We start from the raw sequence: 8,633 nt of genomic DNA, 5'->3' as shown, positions 1-8,633 counted from the left end.
CTCCTACCATACAAGAATTCATAACAGGCCATCCCTAATGTGGTTTGGTGACTATTGTTACACGTGAACTCCACCAATGTTATGTGTTCCATCCAGTTTCCTCCAAATTCTAGCACACATGCCTGTAATAGGTCTACCAAGACTTGGAACACTCTTTCTAATTGGCCATCAGTTTGAGGGTGAAACACAATGCTCACGTCCAACCTTGTCCCCAAGGCATGTTGTATGCTCGGCCAAAGTCGAGAGGTGAACCTAGGATCTTGATCCGATACAATGGACATTGGAATCCCATGGAGTCGTACCGCATCGTTTATATAGATCTTGGCAATCTTGTCTACCGAGTCGGTCATCTTTATAGGCAAGAATAGTTCAGATTTCATCAACCGATCTACAATGACTCATATCGCATCATTTCCTTTCATCCCTTTGGGAAATCCCGACACAAAATCCATGGTGATCATCTCCTACTTCTATTCTGGAATTTGTAATGATTGTAAGGGTCATACGGGCCTTTAGTGTGTTCAACCTTGACTTGTTGACATATCCCGCACTTAGACACATACTCAACTATTTCCCTTTTCATATTAAGCCACCAATAGAGGTGTTTTAGGTCTCGATACATCTTAGTGCTGCCAGGATGTATAGAGAACTAGGACTCATGTTCTTCTCGTAGAACCATTTGTTTGACTGTTTTGTCATTAGGTACGTACAACCATTATTCCATCATCAATGATCTATCATCCGCTACCCATAATTGTGTTTCTCCCCCGACCTCCATGTTCTTCCTAATCTTGAACCCCTCATTGTCATGGAATTGGGCTTGTAGTATCTATTCCCAATACATTGGTCGCACCAATAATTAGGCCACTAGCCCACCTCCTGTATTAATGCCCAATTCTGCACCCATTCTTTTCAATTCCACCAATTGCCGATCCTTTCCCACCATTGGCTTACTCATGGCAGCTCTATTTTTGCAACTGAGGGCATTTACCACCACATTTGCTTTCCTGGGGTGGTATTCTATGGTGCAGTTGTTGTGAACCCTAGCAGAATTTAATGGAATTCGCAACCCCAAGATCAATCTAATCCAAGTTTTTTTAGATTTGAATGAGCTTATCACAATGGAAGACTTGCTCCAAGGCAACAAGACTATAAACCAACTCGATCACAACGCCTATACCTGGAGACGAGCAAAGAAAGTATAAATTCACAACAAATAATGGTTAGTTCTTTGAAGAGTTGAAAGTTCAATCAAGAACCAAGATTGAGCAACCAAAAAGTTGGCTATAATGCTGAAAATATCATCAGAAGTCTACCCTAAAATTATTCCTAAAGAGTATTTAAACTCTAAGCCAAAACCTTAGTTTTCCTAATGGGTCTCACATAAGCCCAATTTAAATAATAATCAACTCAATCTAAAACTAGCCTAAACTAATTAAAATAAACAAGTCTAAACCCAAACAAAATGTCTCTTCTCAAAACAAATAAAGTTTGATAGTCCAACTAATTAAATAAGACAAGTTTGTTGTTTCCGCATTCTATCTGGCAGCAACAAAAGCCCAACTTAAAATGAATGATTCTCTCTCTTCTTAATGAATTAAAAGGTGTTCCATATACCGTTGGAAAGGTATGGAGGTCTAGTTTCCAGCCCAACTAGAATTACATTAAAATTCAATTTGTAGCTCCAGTTATGACTAACATAGTAACCAAAGATCAAACTATCTGAATCTAGTCTTCTTCTCCCAATCCTTGTGTAATGGTCTTGGTTCCACCAACAAGCCCCTCTTAAACATGAATAAGATTAATCAAGGCTTGCTTTTTATTATTACAAATCCTCTTGAAGTCCACCTTAGCCAATGTATCTTAAAGAAGTCCATTGAAAGCTTCTTTGAACTTCTTAGTCTTAAGCCTAATAACAGGATCAACTGGAACCTCTAATGGATCCTTTGATGGTTGGATCGCGTCATCCCCTCTCTTCTTAAAAGGATTCGACCTCGAATCATCACCTACATCAAACAAAGAAAGATCAGAAACATTGAAGGTAGCACTAACACCATACTCACCCGGTAAGTCCACTTTGTAGTCATTATCATTAATCCTTTCTATGATCTGATAAAAACCATCTCCTTGAGGCATCAACTTTGATCCTCTTTGTTCAAGAAACCTTTCCTTCCTCATATGCACCCAACCCAATCACCTGGTTCAAATCTCACCAATTTCCGTCCTTTATTTGCCTTGTGTGCATATTGTTCATTGTTTTTCTCTATTTGTTGTTGAATCTTTGTATGCAAATCCTTCACCTTAGCCTCATCCATCGCTATACCTTTTGCACTAACAACATATCCAAGAAAAATAATTATATCTATGCAAAAGTCACACTTTTTCAAATTAGCATATAAGGGCTTTTTCTAAGCACATTAAGAACTTGTCTCAAATAATCCATATGCTCATCAAACTCCTTACTATAAATCAAAATATCATCAAAGTAGACAACTTCAAACTTACCAATGAAAGTACGCAAAACATGATTCATCAATCTCATAAAAATACTATGTGCATTAGTAAGTCCAAAAGGTATAACCAACCACTCATACAAACCATATTTAGTTTTAAAAGCAGTTTTCCATCCATCCCCTTCGTTCATCCTAATTTGATGATAACTACTTTTTAAATCAATATTTGAAAACATTTTAAAACCACGTAATCCATCCAACATATCATCTAATCTAGGAATAAGATGTTGATACTTTATAGTAATGTTATTGATAGGTCTGCAATCTTTTTTTTATTGATCAAATGTAAGAATATTATAGATCAAAAATGCGCTGGAGACCAGCAATACAAGGAAAAGGGAGTAAAGTCCCTTGACCAAATCAAAAGCAAGACAAGCTTGCTGAACAGAAGGCAAAGGGAACAGACTCCCTTGAACAAACTATAAGCAAGACAAGCTTGCTGAATAGAAAAACTAAGGGAACAGACTCCCTGGATTAACAGAATCAAAAGGGAACAGGCTCCCTTAAACAAGCATCAAAGCCATAAGGCACAACAAACTAGCATACAATGAAAACATCGGCTAGGAGACCCAAAAACCAGCAGCGAAACTCCTTCCAACCCAGTAGACGGCAGAACAACAGTTGAGATGAGGAGCAAAACATCAACAACAGACCCCAGCAGCAGCCTGTTCTAGCACAGCAGCAAAAGCCAGCCCTAAGCTATCAAGCGGCAGTATGCCAACAATGATGCCCTATAGAGGCATGGCTTCCAGCACTCCAATGCCGCAAGGATTGTGCATCCAGGAACAGGGAGATCAAAGCATTGGGGAGAGAGCCTCACCCGAATTGATCCCCATTACAGTCAAACAGTAGCAGGGCCTACATAGCTGCTCTAGCTTCCATCAACTAGACAAGAACAAGCAAATGGGGAAAGAGCCTCACCCTAACTAATCCCCACTAGCAGATAAAAAAGCTTCAATCTGGAGATCCAAAACCCGGCAGCATCAGAGAAATTAGAAGCCTAACCTTGAGGGGAGAGAGCCTTACCCAAACAGTTGAGAGCCATAGCAACGATCAAGAGCCAACATTTCCACTTGCAACCAAGGTAGCAACAGACACACACAATAGTGATAAAGCACTTAAGCAAAAGGCCACGCTGTCATTATATCTCTCATATAAGACAACATCCATTGAGACCAACCCTCTACCAACCAAAGCTTGTGAAAGGACAAGCAACAGAAACGAGCCAGAGAAGAACACAGTAGTCTAGCAAACCATTAGACCACCCAGCTTCAAAAGCGTTCCAGCCAGCTTTAAGAAGCACAGCATACCAAGCTGCATATAGCAGCAACCAACTCCAGAGCAATGCTGCATTTAGCAGCAACAGATCCCTGTACTAGGCCTCAATGGGAAAACATCCACACATCATCATCAACAACCCAACCCTGCACCACTGCATAGCTAGTGCGCTATTAGGACAGACTCCATCCAATACTCTCCACTAAGGAAGCAAAGCAACAACAGAGAACACTACATCAGCAGCCCAACCATGAGGGGAGAGAGCCTCACCCAAACTGTTGGTATCTATAGTAGTTATTGAGGGAGGTCAACCGAATCAGACTTGCAGAAGAATCAAGGAGACAAGAGGCATAGGTTTTGGACAAGGGGAGAGAACCTCACCTAAACGAATCCCAAGTAATGCACCACATCCAGTAAAGAAACTTTTGTAGCAAACCAGTAGCATCTAGAGACTAAACACAGGTTTGCAAATCAGCACTATATCAGCACCCGTGCAACCCATATCATACCAAGGACGGAGTCCAGCAAACAGCACCAAAGTGGTGAGACTAGATCATATCCAGCAGCCAGTCACAAGAGCCCAAATTAGCATCAGATACCAGGCCACACAAACATAGGACCAAAGCAGCCTCCACCCATCGAGAAGACCAGCAAACCATGACCATACCATTACAATCATGACCATTCCGCAATCAAAGTAGAGACCAGACAAGGAATCCAGCTGCTCCAAACCAGTAACAGGCAGGAAGACAAAGCATTTGGGGAGAGAGCCTCACCCAAACAGAGCTCTATACCAAGCAACACAAGAGTAGTGAACCTTCCGCACATCATCACCAGAAGACCAAAACTGGCCCACAACGTTAACCTGATTGGTACTAAGATAGTCTCCATCCAACACTCTCCACTTAGACTAAAAAAGGAAAATCCCCCAATTTCCTTCAATCAAATGCTAGCAGAGCTGCGACAGAGGACACTATATCAATAGCCCAAACAGCTGGGGAGAGAGCCTCACCCAAACTGATGGAATCCATGGCATCAACATAGAGAGCATAGTGGGAGCAGTCTCCACGTAAGCCCAAGAAAAGGGTAGCCAAAACAGACCTGCAGAAAACCAATATAGAACAAGGGGGCAATAGTTTGTACTTTGGGGAGAGACCCTCACCCAGCCAGACAAAGCCTCAGAAGGCAAGAAAGCCTTCACCTATTCAAGTCCCATAATGTACCCATATCTGAACAATCTTGACATGCACACACAGATCATCCACTACTAGCAAAGAAGCCCAGGCCAACCAGCCAGAACCGATAACTCATGTTATGAACAAGCCAACAACAAATAGCCGCAAATAGGCTATAGCATAACCAAAAGGAAATACACAAAACAAGAGCTTGACAAATCCACTAGGTCAAGCAATAAGCAACTCCAAGGCAGCATTCAAGCACTAGCTGCCCACCAGGTATATCAATAACAAACGTTCTACAACCAAACTTTCAGAGACTATCGAGCTACCAGTAGCACAACCACAAGCAAATCCTAGCTCCAGCACACTGGCCATAAACAACTAGCCTCAAAGACCACAAAACCGAACTACATGAGGGGAAAAACCTCATGTTGATCAGAGGGCTTGAAAGCCCTCTGATAAATCATCATAGAGATACAGAACAAAGACGGAGGGGCAGGTGATGCCCTACCCCGTCTCCTTGCATCATCAAATAAACCCAAAATCACAAACCAAAATTCAAAGCTACAGTGCTGGTGAACATATCACTCCAGTGCCCTAAGGTAGAGGGTTTAAAAGTACCTGGACCTTGAGCATTAGCAATAAGGTCAAAAACCCATCTAATTGCATCAATGGTGGCAGAGGGATTCTCTAAGGCGACACTAGAGAAGGACTTTTCACCGTCGAGGGAGTTAACTCCAGATCCATCAAGACCAACGTCCACCAGAGATGATGAGGACACGATCCCATCCCTTGAGCTATCTCTGAGGGTTGGAGAGGGAGAAGAATTTGAACCCTCCGAAGCAGGGGTAGAAGAAGGCGAGACCAAGACTATACCTAAGAAAATTAAGTTAAACTGAAACCCCTCTTGTCGTTTCAGATGAAGAAGAGACTCAGATTACTTTCTATAGGTGGCCACGTGAGTGGTCAATGAAGAAAGAGCCTACAATCAGGAACTCTAGAGCTGCAGCTCACCATTGGGAGGAGAAATTTTCAAATTGGAGGAAAGCATCTCTCTTTAGTTCTCTCTCTAGCTGCAACCCGCTTCAGCTCTTTCTTCTCACGATAGCTCTACAATCTTATTAGTACTTAAAAGTGTATTTTTATCAAGGTTTTATATCATCATTTTGCACTTGAAGTATCAATAACTCCTTAACTAAAGCATGTTTTATAATAACAAGTCTGATACCATAAGATACCTTTAATTTATGGTAAATTTTCATCTTAAATGCAGGCCTATCACATAAATGAAAGGATTGATTAATGAGTTTAAGTATGGAAATTGAAAGGACAAAGAGAGGGCCAAATTTAGAAAAGAGATGTTGGTTCAGTCCAAACTGGAACACTATTCGGTCATCGGGTCATATCTGGAGCTTTAGTCTTGGATTTAGGTCTGCCTTATATGGATGGAATGCTAAGACATAAGCCTAAAACTTTCATGTGGAGTTCAAGATTTAAAAAGACCTTTTTCAAGTCCAAATTGTAGCAACAACGGAGAAGTTTGAATCTGTCCTGCAACCCAGACACTGTTCAGTTTTCAGCCCATATCTTGAGTTCTAAAAGTCCAAATGACCTCAATTGTTTTTTCTAGGAAAGCTGAGACAATTTTCTAGAACTTTCATGATTTAAATATGATCAAATTATGACATTATCAATGATGTTTTTGGCAGACAAGAAGATAAGGATTGTCACGAAGTCAAGATGTGGCCACCCACTCAACAATTAGTCAACAAATCAACAGTTCTGAATTTTGGCCTATAAAAGGAGGCATTTGCCATGTATTTAGGCATCTTAGTTTTCAGATCAAGATCATGCTCTTGCTCTTGCTCTCTCTTTATATTTTGTAATGCTTAAGTTTTGCTTATATTAATCTCATGCTTATGCTTTTCATTTCCTTTCCTTGTTTATTTATGTTTCTCTTTTTCATTATGTTTAGCTAAGTTTATCATGTCAAGGTGAAAAGGTTACACTAATAGTGTAAGAATAAGTATAATATAAACTCAACATGGACCTTAATGTTTAATACTAACATGTTTTATATTTGTTATCTTTTTCACTTTTAATATTTTGCTTGTTAAATGGTTAATCTAGATTTATGTTGTATAACTCTTGGTACAACAAATACTTGGCACTTTCATAGCCTAGCTGTATGGTATAACTGACACCTGTGCTATGAAAGGAACTTGATTTATTGGTAACATAAGTTATAATCATGAATGCCTGACAACAGTTACAAGTATTAGCAATATTCGAATAAGATAACTAATGTAATCAGTTAACAATTTATAATCTGATTAGAACCTCCTTTGTGTGTGGTTTCCAGTTGAGTAATAAAAAGAGTTTATACTATACTTGTTTGAAATACCATTAGTGGATCCTTTAACCTTGACAATTATTTTATCATTGTTTAATCCTTACATCAATATCACATCTCAAAGCTCTCTTTAACTTATTATTGTTGTTGTTGTTGTTGTTGTTGTTGTTGTTGTTGTTGTTGTTTATAATTTATATAGTTAACCTCCCTGTGGTTTGACCCGGTCTTGCCGGGTTATCTATTACTTCGACACTCATGCACTCGGGAGAAGATATCAATCCTCTAGTCATGTCAAGTTTTTGGCGCCATTGACGGGGAGGTAAATTCTTGTACAAATTATAGTATTTATTTTATTTTCTCTTTTCACTTTTCATTTTATCTAACTTTTGTTTGTTTTGTTTTGTTTTTTTTCTTTTTTTTTCTTTTCTTCCTTTTATTCTCTTCCTACACGTGCATGAGAGTTTGGTCACGTACATTAAGTGGTGGACTTTGTAGGGTATCCCCATCATTTTTAGAAAATATGGCCGAAAAAGATAATCAGTCGCTTCATAATGAGAATAATCGTGTTAGAACACTTAGAGACCACATGAATCCTACAAGAACAACTGCACCCTCATGCATAGTTTTTCCCCCTGATGCATCTCATTTTAATTTTAAGCCAGGCATTATTCAACTTTTACCTTCTTTTCATGGCTTGGATTTAGAAAATCCATAATTGCATTTAAGGGAATTTGAGGAGGTCTGTAACACCTATAATGACTTAAATTGTAGCATGAACACCATTAGAATAAATCTTTTTCCTTTTTCATTAAAAGATAAAGCTAAAACATGGCTACAAAATTTGAGACCAAGATCTATTCGTGCTTGGGATGAAATGCAACAACAATTTTTAAAGAAGTTTTTTCCGTTTCATAAAACAAACTCTTTCAAAAGACAAATCATCACTTTCACTCAAAAACCAGGAGAAATATTTTATTAATGTTGGGATATGTATCGAGACTTGCTTAATACTTGCCCTCATCATTGTTTTGAAACATGGAGATTGGTTTCACATTTTTATAAAGGGTTAACTCCTAGAGATAGGTAAATGATTGAATTGATATGTAATGGAACTTTTGAGGATAAAGACCCTAATGAAGCAATGGAGTACCTAGAATTGCTAGCTAAAAATGCTCAAAATTGAGACACTACAGGCACTTATGAGGCACCAAGTAAAACCCAACCTCATACATCTAGTTGAGGTATGTACAACCTTGGGGAAGATCATGATCTCCAAGCCAAGTTTGCATCTTTAGCTATAAAAGTCGAGGC

This window comes from Populus nigra, chromosome 5, assembly GCF_951802175.1.
Source record: "Populus nigra chromosome 5, ddPopNigr1.1, whole genome shotgun sequence".
Taxonomy (NCBI): Eukaryota; Viridiplantae; Streptophyta; class Magnoliopsida; order Malpighiales; family Salicaceae; genus Populus; species Populus nigra.
The sequence above is the reverse complement of the archived record's forward strand: the minus strand, read 5'-3'. Positions refer to the sequence as shown.